Source organism: Pleurodeles waltl, chromosome 10 (genome assembly GCF_031143425.1).
Source record: "Pleurodeles waltl isolate 20211129_DDA chromosome 10, aPleWal1.hap1.20221129, whole genome shotgun sequence".
Classification (NCBI taxonomy): domain Eukaryota; kingdom Metazoa; phylum Chordata; class Amphibia; order Caudata; family Salamandridae; genus Pleurodeles; species Pleurodeles waltl.
Window position 1 is genome coordinate 149,509,761 of NC_090449.1, and position 24,198 is coordinate 149,533,958.

General features: G+C 43.3%; 1 protein-coding gene and 1 long non-coding RNA gene across 2 annotated transcripts in view; one reads left to right on the forward strand and one right to left on the reverse strand.

The window, feature by feature from the left end:
• Positions 1 to 23,599, forward strand: part of LOC138261271 (uncharacterized) — a 64,750-nt gene extending 41,151 nt beyond the window's left edge. Inside the window, exon 3 of the long non-coding RNA XR_011199062.1 lies at positions 23,429 to 23,599. This is a non-coding gene — a long non-coding RNA (uncharacterized lncRNA). The remainder of the gene's footprint in view (positions 1 to 23,428) is intronic.
• PLD6 (phospholipase D family member 6) overlaps positions 1 to 24,198 on the reverse strand; it is a 96,113-nt gene that overhangs the window by 22,711 nt on the left and 49,204 nt on the right. The window lies entirely within an intron of this gene.

Here is a 24,198-nt window from a genome sequence, read left to right on the forward strand (position 1 = left end):
TGGGGTTGAGCCAGGTCTCATTGAGGAAGAGGACATCTGGTGTGAAGGTGGAGATGAGGTTCCAAATCTCGGTGGTTTGTTTGGATAGTGAGCCTGTGTTGAGAAGGGCACATGCGAGTTGGTGTTTTTGTTCAGGTGGTGTCTGTCATGTGCTCGGGTAATTCTAGGTTCTCCATGAAATTCATAGAACAAAATACTTATCTACAGGTTTTAACACAGTGTAATCACAATTCACTGATAAACGAGTACTGACTTTAACAAATGCTTTCACAAGAAATAAACGAACTGACCTCTCTTGTTATAACTTTTCATAATAAACAGATCAGATCTTTGGTACTTGACTTTACCCAGTGAAGCAATTATGCCTATAGCCTTTATCATTTGACTGTCATCATAAAAAAAAACAAGCCCCGTATACTGAGTTTGCCAGTAAGCAATTATCGTTATACATTCATAAAATTACAAATATGTATATCCTCCTAAAACAATATGAGGAATGGCTGCTTACCTTAAATCCTAGTTCTCCATCATGGATATTATCTATGAATATATAAACAGAAGAATATCTCTATGCATGTGCAAGATCCCCGCAACACTAAGTGAAAACATGCCTATAAGAGGCAACATTTTTCTCCTTTTTGTTTTACAACATGAGGCATATTACGTAACAATACATTTGGCTGAATGATATGTTATGTTACGGAAGGATGTATGTTACTGCTTCCAGTTTTGTGAGCAGCTGGCTGTGGGTAAAACGATTATATTAGTAAATGTGGAACTACCTGTTCTTAAATCCACAAAGACTAGGGAAGGGTTAGCCTCTAACAGGCTGGACACACAGTGTTAATTAAACATTGCACCTTGAAGAAACTCCAGCGTCAGGCAGCCCTTTCAATCATGCAGTGCAGGGTTACTGAGGCAGTTTCTTTTGAAGGAGATAAGAATACTTCCTGTACCTGCTGAACAAGTTACTTACCTTCGGTAACGCCTTTTCTGGTGGATGCACTAGCTACCTGTGGATTCCTGACTCATTGAATTTTCCCCATGCGCTAGCATCCGACGGAAATTTTCTCCTAGCTTCAGCACGTCGACGAGGACGTCACAATTGCCCGACTCCCATGCGACGCTGTCTGACGTCATACAGGCAATAAGAGGTCCTCGCCGGCGTGCTGACGTCAGTTCCCTTTTTTCCGTGCCTTCGAGCAATGGTTATTCTTCAAGGGAGCAACTGTTTCTGCTGCGTAGTTACAGTTACTGTATCTATCGAAATGTCACAACGAAAGTCGGGCTTTAAGCCTTGTAGAGCGTGCGGGGGCAAGATGTCGGTGACAGACCCACATGTGGATTGCTTGTGGTATCTGAGCTCCGACCATGAAGTGGAAGAATGTGGATCCTGTCAACGCATGAATCCTAAAGCGTTGAAGGAACGAGAGGCTAAGCTGTTTTTGGCGAAGTCCAAAAAGCAGGAAAAGCGGCACTGGCGCAGATCTTCATCACCGAAATCTCATCAACGTCACTGTGACTCCCGGCGCCGTCGTGATTCTCAACGCCATTCGAGTAGAGAGCGTTCACGCTCAAGGTCGCCTTTGGTTTAGCGCCGTAAGACATGGGAGGTTAGTCCCACCATCACTCAGCCGCAGACGCCTCCCACTTCTCCGCCGGAGAAAAATGTTGCCTCTTATAGGCATGTTTTCACTTAGTGTTGCGGGGATCTTGCACATGCATAGAGATATTCTTCTGTTTATATATTCATAGATAATATCCATGATGGAGAACTAGGATTTAAGGTAAGCAGCCATTCCTTATATCCATCAGAAGTGTTATTTTTTTTTGTTTTGCTAAAATCCTTCTAAACAAGCAGTGATGTAGTATTACACGTAAGTAACATTTATCTTCCCTGCAGTGCTAGCCTCACTGACATCACTAAACAGTATAATACAGTACCAAGCTAAACACGCACCACTGCAGAGGAGGATTTTAAGGACGATGGCTAACAGAACACAACCATTACTGAGCAAAGAAACAGCACAGCAGAACAAGAGCTGGGCTAATCCGGAAGAGGCTTATTTGCCTTTAAACGGCAAGCAATAATGCAAGGCACAATTCATCTAGCTATGGTTTGCAGTGATGAAGCTAAGCCTGTGCGCACTACGCCATAATATATGAACAGCTGATCGGACTGTTAAATGCATTTAGTCTTGTCTAGGTAATATTTCAAAGCTTTCTTAACATCTAGTTAAGTATGAATCACACCTTCCAATCAGAGATGAATGGTTTAGAAATAACATAGGAAAGGAGATCATCTGACTGTGCAAAGTTCCAAAATTACTTTTGACAGAAAAGCCGGGTGAGTTCTTAAGGAAACTCTGTTTCAGTGAAAAGCCAACTGTGGGGTTCCAAAGTTAATGCCACAAATTGAACTGCAAACCAAGAACAATAATTCGCCTGATACCTACTTGTGGAGGAAAGTGTAAAATTTAAATTCTATTAAGGACCTGAAGCGAGGATTCTGCTAAACTCCTTAGTTTATTCGACTCAACATCCTTAACAAAAACATTATTTAAAGACTACAAATCCCTTGAGTCTTTGCAACAGTTCAGTACAATAACCATAGAGAACATCCCAATATATACAGCAACAAGGAACAGAACTTCCTCTTTTTCTGAGCGAACATTCAGACTTCTGCTGCTTTTTTCAAAATTCTTGCCTCTGGTCTGAGCCTAAAGAAGTCAAATAAATAAGGAAAATATGATTTCCCGTCATTAGGAAATACCTTCCAATCCAATCCAAATCAATATCAGCATATAACCATAAAAGAGTAAATGTAATACATGTGAACAATTTCTACAGAACAGTGAAAATAATTATTCTGCCTATAAACAATATTTCCACTCTGTTCTTAGAACTTTCATCGAGATTCGTAGATGTATGCGGGTGGGATAATCCTTGCCTCTGTGTTCTTAATAGAACTGAAACTTTCCTTTACCATTGCTAGGAAATTTTACTTTCTACGTCAGGATCTGAGACTCGGATTATAATAATTTAAAGCTGGACAACAACCAGAGAAGCCATACCAGTTATCGGCTTAAAATAAAAGGTCTTAAAGGTAGAGTCCGAAGACCAATCAGCAACTCTAAGTATATCTTCGAACCTGCCGCCAAGGGTGTAGGCCTTCGCTGCTGTGGCCCCTCTAGGAGACTGGGCCCAAAAACAGGACGTGTCAATACCTGCTTCTTGTAATACCCTTTGTGCGACAGACATTGCTGAAACTGGTTTAAAAGGATTTTTAAGAGAAATAAAAAGCTGTGCTGTCCATGTGGCCTGTGTTCCTCCTTCATACTTTAGTAGGCCCGTAGACAACAGACCAAACATAACTTGGGGTGTGAAGGAAAGGCAAAATAGTGCACCACACTGGTATTGGATTTTATGCGACGTGAAATAGTAAAAGGATATCCCATCCAGAGTAAACATACAAACTTTAACGCCCAGCGCTCTCACGTCAGACATTTGTTTGAAGGAAATGAGGTATAACAAAATTGCCAACCTAACTGTTAATGCCTTGCGTGACAATTATTGATTGTCTGTCCAGCAACCGAGCATCCAGAGCACCACATTGACATCCCAAAGGGAAGACTATTTGGGCTCCGGAGGAAAGGACAAACGAATGACCCTCAAAAGTCTGCAAACTAGTGGGTGTTTGCCAACTGGAATATCAAGAATAGGGATATAACCCGCAGAAACTGCTGATCAACATGCATTGATTGTATGATATGCCAAACCTTTGTATTCTGCCGGCACTACCAAGCGGTGGTCCACCCAGTATTCTCAAAATTCTCTTGGCGGGTCCGCCAGTACCTTGGGCGTGTTACCCCCCCAGTCAACTGATGTATCGAACTGCGGATATGTTGTCCATCTTCAAGAGAATGGAGCACAACACCTTGTTGGATGCTAGGATATTCACTGCGAAGGAACTAGTGGGAAGTTCCAGGCAGTTGATGTGAAGGTTCTCTTGCTCTGACCACTGTCCTCCTGTGGTATTATCCCCATAACGTACTGCCCATCCTAGCCAACTGGCAACAGATTCGATAATGGGGTTTAGTGCTTAACCAAAAGTGCCCTCTGCCATTCGATCCAAGCATGTAGTCAAACCACCAATGGAGTTCCGCCCGAGCCTCTGGGGAGAAGAAAATCACCTGCACATATGTTAACCCCTTCCAGAGGGGCTGGGTTTTCAGGTGCTGTAGTGCTCAATAGTGCAGAAGGTACAGGAAGATCACCTGTATCAACAAAGACAGGAGACTGACTATCCTGGCAAGATGGCGGAGAGAGAACATTTCCCCTCTGTCTTGTGAAGCTCACATCGAATCAGAGGTGTCTTCTTCTGTGGTAATCAAAGAGATTGTCTTAACGCGTCTACCTCAAAACCCAAAAAGGTCATCTGTTAGGCTGGACTGAAAACTCTGTGCATTCACGATGTACTACAGCACCTGAAATCCCAGATCCTGTAGGAGATTCTTTGTCATCTGGAGATGGGATATTGGGATGGATTTGTCCTGGTGCATTAGGAGAACGTCATCCAGGTACACTATTAATCAGACTCCTCGTCCCTGGAGCCATTCCATAACTGGTCTCAGTACCTTGGTGAAGCACCAAGACGCCGAGGACAGTCTGAATGATAGGCATGTGAATTCGAAAATTTGGCGATCCCACTAAAACTACAGGAAGTGTCTGTGAGGAGGGATTATTGGTATGGTAAGATAGGCGTTGTTTAGGTCGAGTCTTACCAACCAATTATTGGGTAACAGTTATGTCCCTGAGGAGGCGAATGCCCTCTATTTTTATTTTGAAGTGCCGATACACCAGTCATTCTCACGTTTATAACTGGTAAAAAAAAAAATGATTCTCAGAAAAATCCTGGGATGAAGGAGCAAAGGGGTGATATCTCCTTTCTGATGAAGCTCTCTCACCTCCTGGTTTACCAGCTTTGTCCCTCGGGTCGAATAAATTGATGGGGTGTGACGTAAAATTCTATCTGAAACCCCCTCACAGTCTGCAGGACCCACACGTCCCCTGTTATGAACGTCCAACTGTGAATGAACCATTGCAATCTGCCTCCAACCCCTGGTAGGGAAGAAGGGATATTGCTTACCAATTGTGCCACCTGGTGCATTGCTGGACCCTCGGAAGGTTCCATAGCTTCCATGTCCTCTGCGGCGCCCTCTAGACGGGTAGAACCCTCCAAATTTCTTGTGGTTGACCCACTGGATGGGGAGCCTGGTTTGTTTGTAGAGGTTAGAATTACTATGACAGCCAGAGGAGGGCCCCCTGTCAGAAGTGCCTGTCACTTTATTGGTCAGAGAGGGTCTCAGACATTCTGCCCGTAAACGCCCTCAGATCTACGGTTCCATAGGTTTCCTAACCCGCCTCACGGCTGAGCGTGCCACTTTAGACGCAGGGACCCAATCCGCTGAGCGAGGGTGTTAGATATCCTCTGGGTTCAACATATCCAAAAACCCCTGCAGAGTCCATATTGCCGTCTTCGTACAACCTGAGTTTCTTGGTGCTGCCTTCCGGTCGCCAGGGTCTGCTCGGGCCTAGTTCGTCGCCCAAGTCCCCATCTGGGGTGTACAAGTCGTCCCGGTAATCTCATGTGTTCCCTGACGGGAGCAAGAATCATCCTAGGGCGTTTTCCAGGGCTGAAAATTAGCAGCAGCCTCCTGAACATCAAGACGCCTCTTCAGGAAAACCTGGCGAAGCCTCTCAAAGGCATCCAACGAGGCAGAGGCCAGTAGGGCACTGGTATTCGGCCTCAATTTTTAGTCTTACCCTTAGGCACTCCCCTAGAGTCAGAAGGAGGCTTATGCCTTAGGTCTTCCCCTGGCGGGGATACAATGGTACTTCGTACCACCAGGTCCATTATATTTTGACTGAGGGGTTGCAGCACAGAGGAGCCCGTCCTTTCCAAGGAAGCGTCAAACGTGACCACTAGCTCCTCATGACTGGGGAGCAATGCCTGTTCTCCTGGATGGACTCCCCAGCAGTCATTAGATGCACCAGCCACTGTTGATCAGGTGCTGAATAAAGGTCAAGGCAGGAAAAAACTAGAAACAGACTTGATGAAATAACGATTAACCTGTTAAAAAACAGAGAATTACTCCCAGCAAAAGACTTGATGAAACAATCCTTGTTGAAAATAAACCTCTCTCAGCCTGCCTAGCTCAAAAGCCTGTAGATGTAGAACCAACTAATGGATAACTGCTACACACAAAATCGCTTGTCTGGAGCCTAAATGTGTGAGGTATTAGCAAGGAAAAAATCAAACCAGCATCGTAGCACTCGGCCCGAGTCAATTAGCCTTCGCTGTCAACAGAAGGAAATTGAGGGGCCAACTAAATGCACCAAGGAACACCTGGAATGTGGAGGGAGGGGGCTTCCAGTGGCCTCTAGAGTACTCCTGCTGACACTGCACATCACGCAGGACCAAGATGCATGTCAGAGCAGCACGATGAGGAAAGCCTTTGCAAGACCACCCATGGTCCTCACTACCTACAACAAGAGCATCGGGTTGAAGGAGACATGCCAGAGGCAGCACCCAGGCTATTGAGCCACCTGGAAATAGATAAATGAAAACGCTTGAAGCAAAATAGCAGACTACAAGGTAGCACGTAACAAATAAATAACAGGGTCAATTAAGTTAAATGACAGCACAATCACGATGCACTGAAATCATACAATAATATCAGACTAAAGTAAAAACACTTATCTGGCTGCTGAGAGGTGAAGAAAAAGGAAGTGCTGTTCCTTGCTGCTGGATATATTGGGATGTTCTCTATAGTTATTATACTGAACTGCTGCAAAGAGTCATGGGATCCATAACATTTCAATAATGTTGCTGTTAAGGCTGCTGAGTGAAATAAACAAAAGAGTTTTGCATAATACAAGCCTCCGGTCCTGACACAGAAATATTAAGCTGTATATGCAGATTTATGGATGCACTTCCACAGTTTGCAAAGATATGTGAAATTTCTGGTTTAAGATTGCCTTGAAAAAGAGGAGTGTTCTTCAAAACACGTTAGCTGAATCTTGTTTGATCTTTTTCCATTGACAATATACTTCAAGAAAATATAGGAATATCACTTTGTGAGAATGCCTCTTGGACTGTATTTGAATCTGTATATCTCTGTAACTGAACTTACAAAAAGACCTCCATCAAAACTCAATGGTTCCAATGTTACGGTCATCAGAAAAGGAAATGTGCGCAATGCATGCTGCAAGTCTGCTTTGAGCATTGGTTAAAAAACAGAATGATCAACTTGGAAAGGACTATGTCAAGCTCCCAAGAAGAAGGTGGGCTTTTTATCAGGGGAAAGGATTCATCAGCCCCTTCAGAAACTTTTTTTATCACTAGCATGATAAAAAAGTATGTCCAAAAAGGGCTTATCCTAGTGGTGATACCAGTCAAATGTTTTATAGCAGCAGAGAGCATAAAAAAACAGATTTAGCTAAATAAAGAAGATAAGGTAATGCTATCTCTTACTTTCAAGATCTGAGGCCCACCTGCTTTTGGAACCCTCCTTGCACAGAATCTTTTCCACTTAAAGGCATTAAAAACAGCAATTAGATGGTCTGTTTGTATCATTCTGTTTTGTCATGCAGTCGTCTGGGAAAATCAGGTGTCCATACTGGAAGAACTCAGGGGACCAACAAGTTCAAAAAGTGTAGGATGGGGTGGAAAATTCTGCCCAACACCCTAAAGTAGCTATTGCTTGAGCCGAAGTCTCTGGTGACATTAAAGCAACATTCTGCCCGACATCCTAAAAGTAGTTCTGGTTTGGGCCGAAGTCTCTGGTGACATTAAAGCAACAAGTCAAGCAAATGTGGATACCACACCTGCCTCAGCCAATCTGGTTCCATTAGGATAATTTTCATTTCAATAGCATCAGTTTGATGATAACTATCAAGGGAATCAGCAAGAAAACTGCCGGCAGATATCTCCAAACAGTCTATTAAAAAACTCTGCTCCTAGATTTGGGCATCTGGATGCAAAGATGTGGCATTTCATGTTTTCTCTTGTGGTCAACATATCTATTTCCAGAATGCATAGTTGTGGAATATGCTTTGAAGCACAACGTTAGCAGACGTACCTGTGCTGTTCAAGAAAACGTTTGCTGAGTTGGTCTCCTTTCTTAGTTTGTAAAACTAGACGATGCATAGCCATCATGGTGTTTTTTCTTGTTAATGCGCAGTGCCAGATCCACTGCGCTTCTTTTGACAAGACTCCGGATGTTGTTTCCCTCTGCTTGTTTCTATAATGCATGAGGATTATATTGTCGGTTCCAATGAGCACCCTTTTCACTAATAAGGGTGGAAGTAAAAACCTCATAACACTATGGATATCTCTCAATTCTAGCACACTAATGTGATAAGAGTTTTTGTGGTCGAGCCTATCTGCCATTGTCTGAAAGATATTCTGCATGGGCCCCCCAGCCCTATAGTCACCAGCCAATGGTAACAGAGATGGATTTTTAGTATTCTGGAATGGAATTCCCTTCAGCATGTTTGCTCTGCTGCATGACCACTTGAGAGAATAGATGACTGAGATATTCAAAGTTATTGATATTTTTCATTCTCCAGTCTTGTGACACCACTGGATATTCATACATTCTTGCAGTTGTTACATGTCCAGTCTGGCATTGGGAATAAAGAAGATGCATGAAGCCATGCTGCCCAGAAGTGATGACACCAGTTTGAAAAAATTGAGTTGCTGTTGCTGATAGAGAAGCAATGTTCACTCTGAAAGATAACAGTCCTTTCTCTGAAGAAAACACTTGCTTTCATTTCAGAAAGTCTATTGTGGATCCCCTAACAGTATTGTTTGCACTCTTTGAAGAAATTATTTGCAAGGGTTTTCTGAAAACCCAAGATGCGGTGCTGGGCAATGAAGTTTTTAAATGTCCTGCTGAAGTTTGGGTGCCATACTGGCTTTAACCAGCCACTTGTCTAAGTATGGGTAGACATACACTCACCTCCGCCTCCTCACTGCGGATACCACTGCCATACATTTAATTAGAAAACCCTTGGGCCAACTTCGGACCAAAAGGACAGACCCAAAATTAGCAGTGAGAAAAGCCTAATTTGAAGCATAGAAACATGAGATAAGATTGGGTTATGAAAACAGAGATCTTGCAGGTCTATCAAGGCACTTCAATCCCCTTCATGAAGATGAGGAAAAATATGATGGTAAGACAGCACATTAGAGATCCTGTTTGGGGTGAAATCGAAGATCTGACTTTTCTTCTGAACCAAGAAGTAACACAGGTAAATTCCCTTATTCGTTTGTGACTTGAGGACTTTCCCCTTCACTCCCTTCTTCAGAAGAATCTTTAATTCTTGTGCGAGTCACTTCTCGCATAGATGTTTAGACTGCTATGCTGGAACAGAATGTAGGAAGAGCTAAAACTGATTTTATAACCAGAATTTATAAGATGATGCACCCAAATGCCTTGCTATTGTTAGCTAAGTGAGAAAATGGTTGGAAATACTCTCATCCTCCCAGATGCTGGACAGTGATGGCCAGTTAAGAGTAACTATTTCGCCGGAAGGCCATTATCTGCATCTACAGGAGGCCTTTTTGAGCCCCTACTTTTATGAGACTTGAAAAATTGTTTCTGTGACCATTCTTGCTGTTGCAGTTTTGATGACTTTTCTAATGGTGAATATGAGCACATTGCTGGTTTCTCCCAAACATGTTTGACTGGACCTTTAGAAACTCCTTTCTTTTCTTTAAGCTCACAATTTTCAGAGTTTAGGATTCTGTTGTATCCACTGGGGACTGGAAAACCAAAGAGCAAAAAAACAGGAAAATGCATATTCAAGATTTTATAGTGTGTGTGAGTAGCCAGGGAACTGCGTCTTACCCAGGAGTTGTGTCACAAAAAAATTTCAAGACAGTATTCCCATGTGCCAAATCAGCTAAATCATTGACTATATTGATGGTTTGGTCCAATAATCATCATGCCATCCTGAAAAAGAACTATAACATACTCCTGATCTTTTGCAGGAAACGTCAAGAAAACAGCTCGGCAATTTCCATAGCTTTCTGTTGGACCGGCTCAGCTGTGGCATGGAATTACCAACCAAAAGAGCAGAGGACAAAGCTGCACAGACTTTCCTCCAAACAAGTCTATTTTCTGACAGAGCAGAAGATGCTGATCTAGAAGATGTGAAAAATTGGGTCACTGGTTGACGGGGGTGAGCCCTGGTCAATCAACAACCAGAATCCATTGCAGGGTGAACCACAAAAACTAATTAAATTAACCTGGCCTTAACCTTGGGTAGCTTGGCACAAAAGGCAGTCAGGCTTAACATGGAGGCAAAGTGTAAAGTATTTATGCAGCACACAAACAGTAATAAAGTGGAACACAACACACAAAAAAAACAAGCCAATCTAGAAAAAGTGTAAATTTAAATACATTTTCTTCACACCAAAATAACAAAAATCCAAACAGTAAAACTGGAGTTATGAATTTTTAAAGTTTGAGGTTGAATCTAGTGCCTAAAAGATAATAGGGCAAACCATGGGCATCTTGCCACCTTTAATACCACAACCAAGGATCCATGAGTATATGAAGACCTCAGGATGGTCGGAGCATGTTATGTCTCTGTGGTTCTGAATAGGACATTAGCAAACTAGCTTTTGGAGTCACTTCTGGCAGTCCTTGATGCAGGTGTAGATGTAAGGCTCAACAGCAGGGCTGGCCTATGAGGGTTCAATGCAGGCACCAGGCAGCAAAACAGTCTTTCTAGATACAGCAGCAGTCTGAAAGAGACGCAGAAGGTCACAGCAGCAGGCAGTTCTCAGAGAATCCCTCCGCAGGTCCAGCAGTGAACTGAACTGTGGGTCTGAGAGTCCTATTTTGATACTCTGGTACTCTGCCTCCCCTGCCTTGGCTCCAAGCTGTCTGCAGCGACAATACAGGGTCGTTAAGCCTATTGTGAGGAGGCAGGACACAGCCCATTCAGGTACACGTAGAGCTGTGCTCAGCGCTGCCCTCCCTCCACCCCCATCCTGCCAGGTGTTGGCCTATCAAGACTCAGCTAATCCCACTATTGTGTGACTGCCTGGGGGCAATTCACAAAGTGTAGCTGTCAGCTACATACAGTCATGTGATCCAAGACAGGCTGCAGGCAAAAACGGCTAAAAGAAGGAAAATGCCAACTTTCTAAAAGTTCAGAAACAACAAGGTGATGGATGGAATGCTTGAATTAATCTCGGCCACTGACAATTGCTCAGGGACTCATCCCAATCCATCGTTGTTTGCCCACCACGTCACCTTAATCTGTACCCAGCCATATTCAAATCAGTCTTGCCCCTGCTCCTCATGGGAACAGTCCAGCCCGAACTGCCAGGCCACATCCCCCCTGAACCAGAACACAAGCAACCTAGGCCCATATTTGCCCCAGCTAGGTCTCTTAAGACAGGTATAGCTTGGTTCCAGTGGCACAGTGAGCTAGGGACCCACACCTGGGCATCACTGGCAAACTCAGGGCAGCAATTGCAAAAACAAGGCGATGGTAGGAATGCTGGAATCAATCTCTGTTACTGGCGATCGCTCGGGCGCACATCCCAATCCAGCATTTTTTTGCCCAACATGACACCTCAGTTTGGACTCAGCCATATGCAAATCAGTCTTGACCCTGCTCCTTATGGGAACAGTCCAGCCTAACTTGTCACTCCAACCAAGCTGACCCCGGCTGATGAGCACATAACTAGGGCAAAAACCATCCTGAGTTGCTTGTGTTCCGGTTCAAAGAGGTCCTGGCTTGGCAGTTCGGGCTGGACTGTTCCTATTGGAGCATGGCTAAGACTGATTTGCATACAGTGAGATGGATTAATGTGCAAAATAATGATGGATTGGGATGTGGCCCTGAATGATCACAGTGGCCGAGATTAATTCAAGCATTCCACCCATTACTGTTTTGTATATTTAACGTTTTAAAAGTGGCATTTGAAAATTTGTAATGAAAAATTCGACTTTACCACAAATGAGGAATTATCATTGTAATTTCACTGGTACCAAATATGAGAAATCTACCTCCTCTCAAGTAGGAATTACAGCTTACTAAATGAAATAAGGAATCCCCAATATTATGGTATGGGAGGGGCAGGCCTCACAGTAGTGAAAAACGAATATAGGAGTTTTTCACTACCACGGCATGTAGAACTTGAAAGTATATGTCCAAAATTTTAATTACACAGTGACCTGCCCTATGGACTACAGAGGGCCTACCCTATGGGTGACTTATATGTAATAAAAAGAGAGTTTAAAACTTGGCATGAGGGTTTAAATGTAAACTCGACTTGGAAGTGTGACTGCATTTAAGCTGCAAGAGCTGGCCTGGGACAAGCTTTAGAGTACTACTTAGGTGGGTGACACAATACGTCCTGCAGGCCGACTGACACAATTTACTTTTACAGACCCTGGGTATACGGTTTACCACTCTACAAGGGACCTACAATAAATTAAATATGCCAAATGGGTATAAGCCAAATTTATCAGGTTTTTGGGAGAGACACAAACACTTTTGCACTGGTTAACAGTGGTAAAGTGCATTGAGTCCTAAGGCCAACAAAAACAAATTCAGCAAACAAAGTGGAGGGAAAGGACAAAAGGTTTGGGGATGGCCCTGCAGAGGGGACCAGGTTCAGCAGAAACATTGAAACATTTTCTTTGCAAGAGACAATACCAGCGAATCATGAGGTGTTGCTTCTTATTTTAGAAGCCTCTATTTCTTCTCTTGGCAGCGGTCAACAGGCTTGACATAAGCTGGTGTTGAAACGTTATGCACTGTAGGCTTAAGATCTTGAAACAGAGCAACAATAAGCCTTGCTTGAGGCTTCAGAAGAGTTAGAAGTTTTACTGATGTCTCATTAATAGTGGTGGAAGTTTCAATGATCAGCATCCAAGCTGCCTGTTTATCATTTCATGAAAAAGGGCCACATCATCCACAGGGGTGGGAACTCCAGGTTGTCGAGAGTATGGGAACCAAGCAGAGGAAACACTCATATTCATCCTGGATTTTAATGTAAGTCTTCACTAAGGTCTGGCAGCTCTGGATTCAGAAGACCTGCAGCAGCTTCTGTTTCTAGAGCGCCTAGAATGAGTCTTTCGTACTCATTGTCACTGGTGCCTCATCTTGAGTTATGCAATGATTTTCATGCCTCTTCTCCTATTGTTGTCACTGTAGAACTGAAGGAGGCAACACTGGTGGATTACTGCTCCTGCGGAGAAGTAGAGAAAGTACAAATGGAGGTACTGGAGCTTCAGATGCCTGAGAGTCATCCTCAACTGAAAGAGCACAAGGGAGCTCTTCTACCAAAGGTTGTGGCCCTGGAGACAACATTCAAGATGTGCCTCCGGGATTTCACTTTCTCATTGGATGTCAGCGTCTGACATGAACATCGTAGAAGTGATGGGAAGATTTTGTCACACCTAAGGCCCCCAGAAGCAGTCATGCATCAAGAACTACCAGATACTGAGTCTGAAAGACCCAAGATCCTCAATGTTGACTGACTCACCAGCAACTTTCTCAAAGTTTAATGTCTCAACATTGAGCATCTCAAAGTCAAAAGCCTTGATATTGCAAGTCTCGATATCGACCAGGAGCGGGTTGTACCAATAACTATAGGAATGTCTTGAGGAATCCAGAAAGGAAGCTAGACCTGGTCACACCAGAGTTGACCATGAGAACCTCCTGTGGTGGACCGCGAGGCACAGCACCCTATTTCTCCTTGCTGCACCATGAGACCAACCTTTTTCCCATGCCCACGGCCCCTGTAAGGCATCTCCAGGCAGACAGACCTTATATCCCGTTATGGATTTAGAATCCATGAAACACATTTTGAAAAAGATTGCGTTTGTCTTTCTAGGACTTCTTACCTCCATATGAGGGGTATCTGTCAAAGGCCGAGGCATGACGCTCAGAGAAAAAAGTGTGAGACGAAAAGCAGAGGAAAAACAGCAATTTCCGCAAAAAGCTGAAAGGAATTTAAGAAAATATCAAAGCCAAAAAGCATGAAAATGCCAGTTTTGAGCCACAACGCAGACTCAGAATGGCAACAGTGTTCAATGACTTTTGTGTGATGAGCCAAAATAACTGACTCACTGACCCCGCACTGCATGAAGGGCAGATTGCCTTCTGCCGAAATGTATTAAATGTCCAACTGACACTGAAAGTGCACAGTCTATTAGACTATACATTTCCCTACTTTTTGTAGTTTTATAAAAGGGATAGTTAAGTAGTGTTTTTCAGGCAAATATATTTGTACTTAATATGGCTATTTGGATTTATTTAACATAAACAGAAATTGCTGCTTCTTAGGGGTTTTCAATTCAAAATGGCTTAAAAATAGTGTTCTGGGAGATGTTATGTTGGTTATGGATATCAGAGAGAATCCCATAACAGGGAACAATAATCCTCAAATCTGTAATGAGTCCCAGAGTTTGTCACAGATTGTAACCAACACCAAAGGCCTGGCCTACAACAGTAATATCTTGGATTCCATGTAACAAAGTACCCAATTGCAGTCTTTAACTGAATGTAATGACAATCCACCCATATAGGCCTTCTAACTTCTAACATTAACATGTTATTTTCACAATAAATAGGTTATGAACAGAAAAGTCCTATTGCATCTGCCCTAACGTTCCAAAATGAACCATTCAGGCCTATGACCTTTATTGTCATCTTGTCACCATCAACTCATTCATACTAATTAGAGCTCACGCTTTCTCACAAGGCAATCAAAAGGGAAACAGAAAGTAAAATTACGAATAGGTATGAAATTACTGTTGGCAAAACAATAAACACCCCTCTAGCAAAGATTATCACAGTGGAAATCTATACTTAGGCCCATATTTATGGGCTTTGAAGCAGGGCAGCGCAGCAAGTCAGATGCTCAGCGTCAAAGGGCAGGAATGCGCAGTATCTATGCAATACAACACATTACTGTTCTTTCCCATTGCGCTGGTGCCGTTTTGGGTGCGTAGCGCCAATGCAGCCACCTTTGCACCTACTATAGACAGGATTGTTTTTTGTGCAGGAAGGGGCATCTTCCTGCACAAAAACAATCCTGTGAGGCTTTTCCCTCTTTCTATGTGTGCTGCAGGATGTAGCACACACAGAAAAAGGAAACAACGAGGAGAAATAAACATATTTCTCCTCATTGCACCTCCCCTGGGGGGCCTTAAGGTTTTGGGGCATCACCAGGTCTACAAGCTGTAGAAAATCCATGGGTTTTGCGTGGGAACACCCACCACAACGCCCATGGAAAGCCTTCCTTGCGCAGAGTAAGACAACGCAGCAATTTGCACTGCCTTGCCTTACTCCATATCTATGAGGCCATTCAAAGTCACGCGACGTGGCTTTGCAGGCCTCATAGATACAAGTTCAAGGTTTGCGATACCTGGGCGCACAAAAAAGTGACGGTATAGCGGTGCAAGGGCTCATAAATATGCCTCTTAGGGGATATATACAAGGGAGTAACAATCACCAAATCCTTGCTTACAAAGTAAATCTGTGAGATTTCATGTAAAAAAATCTACAGCATTCAATGCAGTGTAACAACAACCCCCTCTTAAACATCTAGTTAGTTTGATAAACGTATTTCACAGTATATCAGGCTTATTAATTTTGGCACATATTTTCTTAATTAATAGATCAGACCTAAAGCATAGTCTATTCCTTTCCCAAATGAACCAATCAAACCTACGACCTTTATCATTGCCTTGTCACCATAATCATCTAAGGTCTAAAAACTTCTGCAGAAGATTTCCAACAAGGAAACTCTCTGGCATACACTCAGCATATTGTAAATATTCATGTTACAGTTGGCTTAACAATATTCAACCCCTTCTAAGAAGGTTAACATGGATTACCAAAGTGCACATATTCTACTAACAGTGTTTGACAGAGGGGAAAGCTAACACCAAATCCCTAGCCTACTATACTGTAAGCTGTTAGAATCCATGTAAGGTAATAACTGTCTACGTGCTTTAACACAGTGTAATAACACCCCACCTTTAATGGCCTAGTAGCTTTAACATATGAATTGCATAATAAGTAAGTTGGACCTATTGCTTTTTATCATAAATATTCATAATGAAATTATTAGGCCTACGGCCTCTGATATAACTTTTTCCAGTGAACAAATCAGGCCATAGCCGTTATCACTGGCTTGTAACCACAGCCAACTAGGCCTACTGTGTTCAACATAATGCTTCTCACAAGGCAACTATCGGTATATAGCCATACATTACAAATATGTACAAAATACAGGAAGCAAAGCAATATATAACTGATTCTAAAATGGTAGCACAAGGATTCTCAAACTCTTCTGCGCCAAAGGTTTGTCATAGGGGTAACCAATAGCATAACCCTTACCTACTAAGGTAATCTGCTGAATTCCGTGTAACAAAATACCGGTCTACAAGCTTTAATACAGTGTAATGACAATCCACCCTTAAAGGCCTATTTATTTTAAGATATGCTTTTCACAAGAAGTAAGTCAGTCCACTCCCTTCGTCGTACACATTCATAATAAACTGAGCAAGTCTACAGCCTACTTTCTCACAAGGTAAAAAGCGCAATACAAGCGTTTTTTAGCAGAAGCACACATCTGCCAAATCTTTTATCAAGATAATTCACATATGGGTGAAACCACAGTCCCTCTCTCAGTAGTGCTTCTCAATGCTCTTATGTTGATCAAATAAGGTCTGGTAACAGCTGTGATGTCAAGCCACAAATTAAGAAAAAGAGAACGCAAATGGTATCTTTGGCAGAAACAGTACAAGTTATGCGAAGAAGTGGCTCTTGCTTTCAGTTACTCTTCCGCCAGACTCAAGTTCAATAACATTCAGCTCTGCCAGCATATGTGAACTTTTCCGTCACCCCTCCAGATACAACACCTTCTTTATTCCTGCACAGAGGATAGTCTTGGTTGCATGCCTTTTTTAATGACTTTAAACTAAAATTCAAGGAGAACAGTTACAATGGTAGGATTGGAAATAATAGCACAGAAGTGACTGAAGTCATTATCTTCAATTTGCACTTAACTCCACTGTCCTTCCTCTACACAAACTGAAGTACAATAAAAAGAACAACAAGTAGCCGTCCATATCATTGGTATATTGTTACTGTAGACCAGGATCAATATTCATGAAAAAAATAGTGAGCAAGTAAAATTTTTATCATAGGGTGTGGCAAATCAAAATATCTATCACAAAAAAATGGAGGTAAGATTCAGTCTGTATATCCCACAAAAGCCGGCAAATCGGATCTGCAGAACAGAATCTGAATACTAATCTGGCAAATACCAAACATAATGCAGAATTGATTTATGTTTTGCTGCAATGAGGTTGGAAGAAATTCTGACAAATAGTCCTTGATTTAACCTGTATGAGATCCCTGACCCACCTCACTCCAGCTGGGGATTGTTTATTATCATTCAGCTGCAGTGGCATATGAAGGGCCTCTTTTTACGTACTAGTGCTTTAAAAACAGATTAACTAAATAAATACACAAGGCAGTGGTCCTTCTCAAGACTTATTGGCAGAACTGGATCCATTTGCATTCATAATGGTTCAAGGGCAAGTTCTCATCTGAAAATGAGAAAGACTCTAGCACTGGAATTGTATGTGAAGACAAATATATTACTATCTTGTGCTAATGAAAAGAAGCCTTACACAGTGAAAAAAGATGGCCTACTGGTAATGGGTTTGATGGGTGGAGCTCTGCACTCCAAACATCACACTCAGAGGCACTGCAAATGCTCCCTATTTTGAGCTCCAGTAAGTTCTGTACTATATATACTATGCTGCCTAAATTAATACTAGGATTTCAGCTCATTAGTCAAGTGTTGAGGTATGGTTTAGGCATGACATATTTAGAGCAGAGCATGTTGGAACACCTTATACCTACAATGACAAAACACCCAGGGCTCCCTTGAAGCAGCATACTGTTATATTGAAATTGCATGTGAAGGGATAAAACTTTCCTTTATTATCTTAATCTTGGGTAGATTATAGGACCAGCAACAAAAGTTATTCAGAACACCGCACCACTGGTACAGAATAAATATGACTTTTACTGAATCACGAAGAGGTTCCCACTGAACAGAAGGATGACATCTGATGAAGAGCAGAAATTCTCTGCCCTCTCAAAAGATGAGGTATATTTAAACCATGTATTAGGATTAGGATATAGATGTATTCCCTACGGTCACAAACATGCTACAACCACCATTTCGACATAGGTACACTTCCTGAGTGCTAAACTCAAGCCAGGTTGGGACTATGGATGAAGCATTAGACACCACAATACGGAAAGCAAACATGATGTGGACCCCCACCTAATTCTATGTCAGGACCGAGGTGAGGATTAGGCTCTCTCTCTCTCTCTCTTCACTTTATTTTTAACCAGCAGCCTTTAATAAACGTTAAAAGAAATCACAAACTACAAGTCCCATGAGTCTTCAAACAGGGTCAACCAATCCCGAAACAGCGTCCCCATGAAGAGTCTCTCCGACGTTCCCTGATCCCCTTTCTTGACTGCTCCAGCAGCCATTGAGATAAGTGTCAATAGCATGTGTTTCACTTGTAAGTTAGTGTATTTTCCTCAGTGTGTGCTTTCACAAGTGCTTTTTTTTTTTTTACAGTGTGGCCGCTGTTACATTTGATTATCTTGGGCTCTCGGGCACGACCCGGTCAGCAGTCCGCTAGAGGGCTGCACACCGCTGTTCGCAGTTAGCGTGCTCTACCATCCCCCTCCCCGCACGACCGGAGTAAATTTCACTCATCAGTTTCAGAGTGAAGGACGTCGGCTACATGTAGTGTCTATCGGGGGCGGTATTCCAAAGTCTGATTTCTCTTTTACAAGGAGTCCGCCTGGGGTCTGAACACCCATTGTAAATGGGTAAAATCATGTGCATTATTTAAGGACACGACAAAGGCAAATACATATATTAACCCCTGCAACTTAAACGGGGTGAGAATGTCCCTAGGCCCTGAGGCCTTCTGATTGACTAACATTTGGCCTGATAACAGTTTACTGCCCTCTTCTGTGGCACACTGGCATTAATTCTAATAACATGCAGGACCCTGCTGAGCAGTTGGGTGATAACTCCCAGGAATATTTAGAGGACGAAGAGATTAACGACCTCCCCATTGATAGAGACTTCTTCCACATCATGGATATGTCCATTGTTAAGGCGGTCTGGCAAGTTGTGGCACCCTTGGAGTGAAAAATCCTAAAATTACAAGCAAAATACCTGCAATCCCTCTCTGAGAGGGAAGATCTCTCTGGGCCTCTGGTCTCCTCACCTCCATGGCAGCCTCAGGCATCTTCCGAAGTGGCGCCTAAATGCCCTCATGAACCAGGCGTAGACCTGGATGTTTTTTCACAGCTCAGGAGAGCCTTTCTGGAGTCTCCTCCTCCCCCTAGATCACCGTCCCCTGTTCCCAGTACCTCTAGGGCTTCCTTCCCGCTGGAGGATGGCCCGGACTCCCCTTCAGCCACGATTGGGAGGATGGTGGGAAGTTGTCTAGGCCTTGGTGACCAACTGCTGCTACTTCCTCCAGTTGGTAGGACCCAAAACCAGATTTGGACCAATCGCCATTACTCTCGGATATCCTGGATCCGGATGAGCTCCTACATCCCGATGTACCCAATGGTCACTGGCCACAAAAGTTGCATTCTCTGTGGCAGGCTGCCTCCGAAAGGCACTAGATAAGGAAGCCCGGAACTGTTTGAGAGCGGAATGCCCTGAGCCCTCTTTGAGGGTAAGGTCACCACTACTCCAGATATTGACCCAAAGGTGGCCACATTTTTGGTGAAATTCGTGAGGGATCCCAAAAAGGGGACCGACCGGTCCAGGCGTCCATGTCAGGACACATTGTTGGATGTTGCTGGGCTCCTAACAAAAATCCTAGAAAAGGCAGAGGATGCCAGGGCCTCCTGCTCTCTCATATCTCCCGAGGGTCTGTCCGGTTGGGCCCAATGGGCCATTATTTTGTTAGGGAACACAAACTGCACTATATCAACAGAGAGGCAGCCATCCCTCTTCATCAAAATTAACCCTAAATTGGGGGATCTAGACCAACTGCCCAAGATGGGTTTTTCGGAGAACCCTTTAGAGGCTTCATGAATGGGGCCTCCAACAACTCTACTCAACTCTACTCAAGGTGAGCGTTCAAACCATTTTGGTAATTAGGCTGGGGGCAGATTGGCTAGGTTTTACCACAATTGGGAACAACTGACGCCAGATGTGTGGGTTTTGCAGACAGTACAGGGATCCACATGGAGTTTTACAATTTAGATGTCGAGACCACGTTATATACACTTTTCTTCTTTGCAGGAGACCTTGGTGGAGACGGAAATATCCCAATTTATGAGAAAAATGGTGATTGTTCCTACCCGATTGCACCCCTGCGGATTCCTCAGCAACCTCCTTCTCATAGAGAAGAGAGACGGGGGTCAACGCCCGGTAATAAACCTCAAAGAATTCAACAAGTGGCTAAACTTTTGCCACTTCAATATGGAAGGGATCCACCTTCTCAGGGATCTCTTGCAAGTGAACAACTGGATGGTGTGAATGGATTTAAAGGACACCTATTTTTCCTGCCCACATGTGATCCTTCAATTCCAGTGGAAGGGTCAAACCTTCTAATTCACCTACCTTCCTTTTCGGCTATCCTCCGCTCCGTGGTGTTTTACCAAAGTGTTGAAACCGGTGGTGGAGCATCTCTGATCCCAAAGGATCAGGATACTCATTTTCCTGGACGACATTCTGCTGTTAGATCAATGTCCAAGGAGGCTAGTGGGACATCTGCAACAGGCCATCTCCCTGCTGGAGTCCCTCGGATTTGTGGTCAGCAAGTCCAAATCGGTCCTTTCTCCAGTTCAGTCTATAAAGTTTCAGTGGTTTGTGGTGGATTCGGTCCATGCCTCCCTAAGACTTCCATCTCGCAAATTGACCAAAATCAAACATGAATTTAAAAGGACTCTAGCCAGACCCCAGACATCGCTAAGACAGATTGCTCGAATTGTAGCCCTGCTATCATCCTCTATACAGGGTATTTTTCCAGGTCCTCTTCATTACCGCACCCTCCAGAGACTCAAGATCTCTCACCTGCAAAAGTGTCTCACTTATTCGCAATTGGTTCCTCTGTCGGAGGAAGCCAAAAAGGAACTGAGGTGGTGGATAGCGCACATGGAGGTCTGGAATGGATGCGCCATTTTTGGATCCCAACCGGACCTGGTGATAGAATCGGACACCAGTGGCTGGGGGGCCCGATGCAGTGACTACTCTACAGGAGGAAACTGGTCATCCAGGGAAAAAGACCTTCACATCATCTGCCTCATACTCATGGTGGCCTCCTTTGCAGTGAAATGCTGGACCAAGGATAAGACCCAGTGTTGCATACTGTTGAAGAAGGACAACATGGTGGTGGTCCACTACATAAACCGTTTAGGAGGGACCAAATCGGAAACACTTTCAAACCTGGTATGCGACTTCTGGGCCTATTGCCTAGACAACCAGATTTAGATGATGGCGGAACACCTTCCGGGGAAATCAAACCAAGTGGCAGATTGGAATTCTCGTCACTGGAGAGATGTCAGCCTTTGGCAACTTCACCTACAGGTGTTCTAGGGGACACAATCCCTTTGGGGTCCTTTCTCGGAGGATCTGTTCGCTTTGTGCCTGGATCACCAGCTGGCCAGATACTGCAGCTGAAAAATAGACCCCTTACCAACGGCGACAGACGCATTCCTTCAAGATTGGAGCCAGGAGAAGGGATACGCCTTTCCCCCATTCGCAATGATCATGAGACTAGCAGTTCAAACTCAGAGCCAGAGGGCGGATCTGGCAGTGGTCACCCCATTTGGAGATCTCAGGTTTGGATTCCAGTTCTGATGGAACTTTTGTGGGCTATTCCAATCCGTCTCCCCCTCTTTTCGGATCTCCTACTCGATCCAAAAGGGAATCGTCATCATCTGGTTATGGAAGGATGTCTCCATCTCATGGCCTAGAGGAGGGAAGATAGAAAATCACGGGCATTTTGGGACAAAATGCAATCCCTACTCAGAAAATCATGGGCGGATAGTACCAATAAAAGGTACAGATAGGCCTGGTCATAATGGCTTGGTTGGTGTCATCTCCGGCATCTTGAACCCATGGGGACACACACTGTACATATCTTAAATTTTCTGGCAACGCTGGGTTCTGATGGGTTAGCCTATAGGTCAATCAATACCTTCCGTTCTACCATCTCGGGGGGTCATGCTGCTGTGGATGGAGGGACGACCAGTAGGTGAACATCCCTTTGTCTGAAGACTCCTCAGAGGCATCAGTTTATCTCTTTCTCCTAACCCAAGATATTCCATACTTTGAGAAGTTAACAAGGTACTTCGATTATTCAAATCATAGCCATCTAATAAGTATCTGTTGCGGAAAATTATGTCAGCAAAACTGGCTACCTTACTTTGTTTGGTTTCATGTCGCAGGGTTTCCAAAGTTCAAGCATTGGATATTACTGGGAGAATTTTATTATTTCCAGGAGAACAAAGTGTAATTCCAAAACTGTATCTTATCCCACTTTCCGGACAAACCTGATGTTGTGTGTTGTCCGGGTTCTGATAGTTTATGAATCTATGAAGGCGGAGACCCTTCCCCATGGGGGACAACAACTTTTTATAGCTCTCACTAAACCACACAAAGCAGTGTCTTCTCTCACCATTGCCAGATGGGTCAGGTGGGTATTACAGGAAGCTGGAATTGATGTCTCTGTTTTTGGGGGTCATCCGGTAAGGGAGGTTATGGCCTTAAAAGCTTTTTCTTAAGGGGGCCGTTTGGAAGATATCCTCAATGGGGCGGATTGGACTTCCGATTCTACTTTCAAAAGGTTCTACTTTAAGCCGGTACACAATAACGCAGCTCTGGTAGTGGACAAGCATTAAACCAACCTAATCCTTGCCTCTGGTCCTGGCATGAATTGAAACATTTCCTAGCTATCGTAACAGAAAGTTTCAATTCAATTAAGGAACGGAGGTGAGGATTAGTCCCTCCCAGCATATATTCATCCCGCCCAACAGGGATTACAGTTTCCTGACATGGTTTTCGAGTTATGTGTAAGTAATTTGGTTAGCACTCATTTTTCTGATCAACTGTACACTCGTAAGTAATGTTGATAACACTGATTACTCTGGTTGGCATACTTGTATACTTATAAACCTTAGGAAAGGAATACAGTTTGTCTACAAAGATGGTTTTATTTAATGATTTGTCATACATAGGATGTGCTGGAAAGTTCATAATTACTGATGTGTTCCGATCTCAGGATGGGAAACATTAACCTCTTTTCAATTTCAGGATCGGAATCTGGCAAACAGGACTAATGTAAGGGCGTTCGGCTGATGTCGCTGGAAGAAAGAAGATGAGGGAACATCAGGAGAGGCTCTTCAAGGGGACGCTGTTCTGGGACTGGTTGACCCTGTGTGAAGACTCATAGGACTTGTAGTTTGTTATTTCTTTTAACGTTTATCAAAGGCTGCTGGTTAAAAATAAAGTGAAGCGAGAGATAGCCTAATCCTCGCCTCTGTGTCCTTAATAGAATTGAAATATTTTGTTACGATAGCTATGAAATTTTTCATTATTACAGGAACCCGGAAAACCCCAGTGAATCATTACTGAAATCCAGGGATTCCCACTAAGCAATTACTGGAAGCAGGGGGACCCTGGTGTAATAGATTCCAATGAACTGAACCACAAAACAGTGTACCAAAAAATACAGAAACGAGCATTCATCAAACAAGTGATTAAAATTTTAGTCAGTTCACATACACTTAAAAAAAAAATCTAAACTTTAATGGGAAGGTTGGTGCTTTTCTATATTCAGTTGATGCCACTCATTGTCCAAGCTATAATCTGTTTGAATCACTTGCACTGCTCTCACAAATCAATTTGAGGATACTAACTTAATTTTTAACCTCCAATTTCAAATGACTTCACATTAACAGAACGTGTTAGTATTTTAAATTTTACATTTGGTTTCTTTAATTATATACGCTTTATTAATCTTTAATATTGTTTTATTTTCTAAGCAGTTGTGGACCCCCTGAGTAGGCTTCGGGGACACCCTG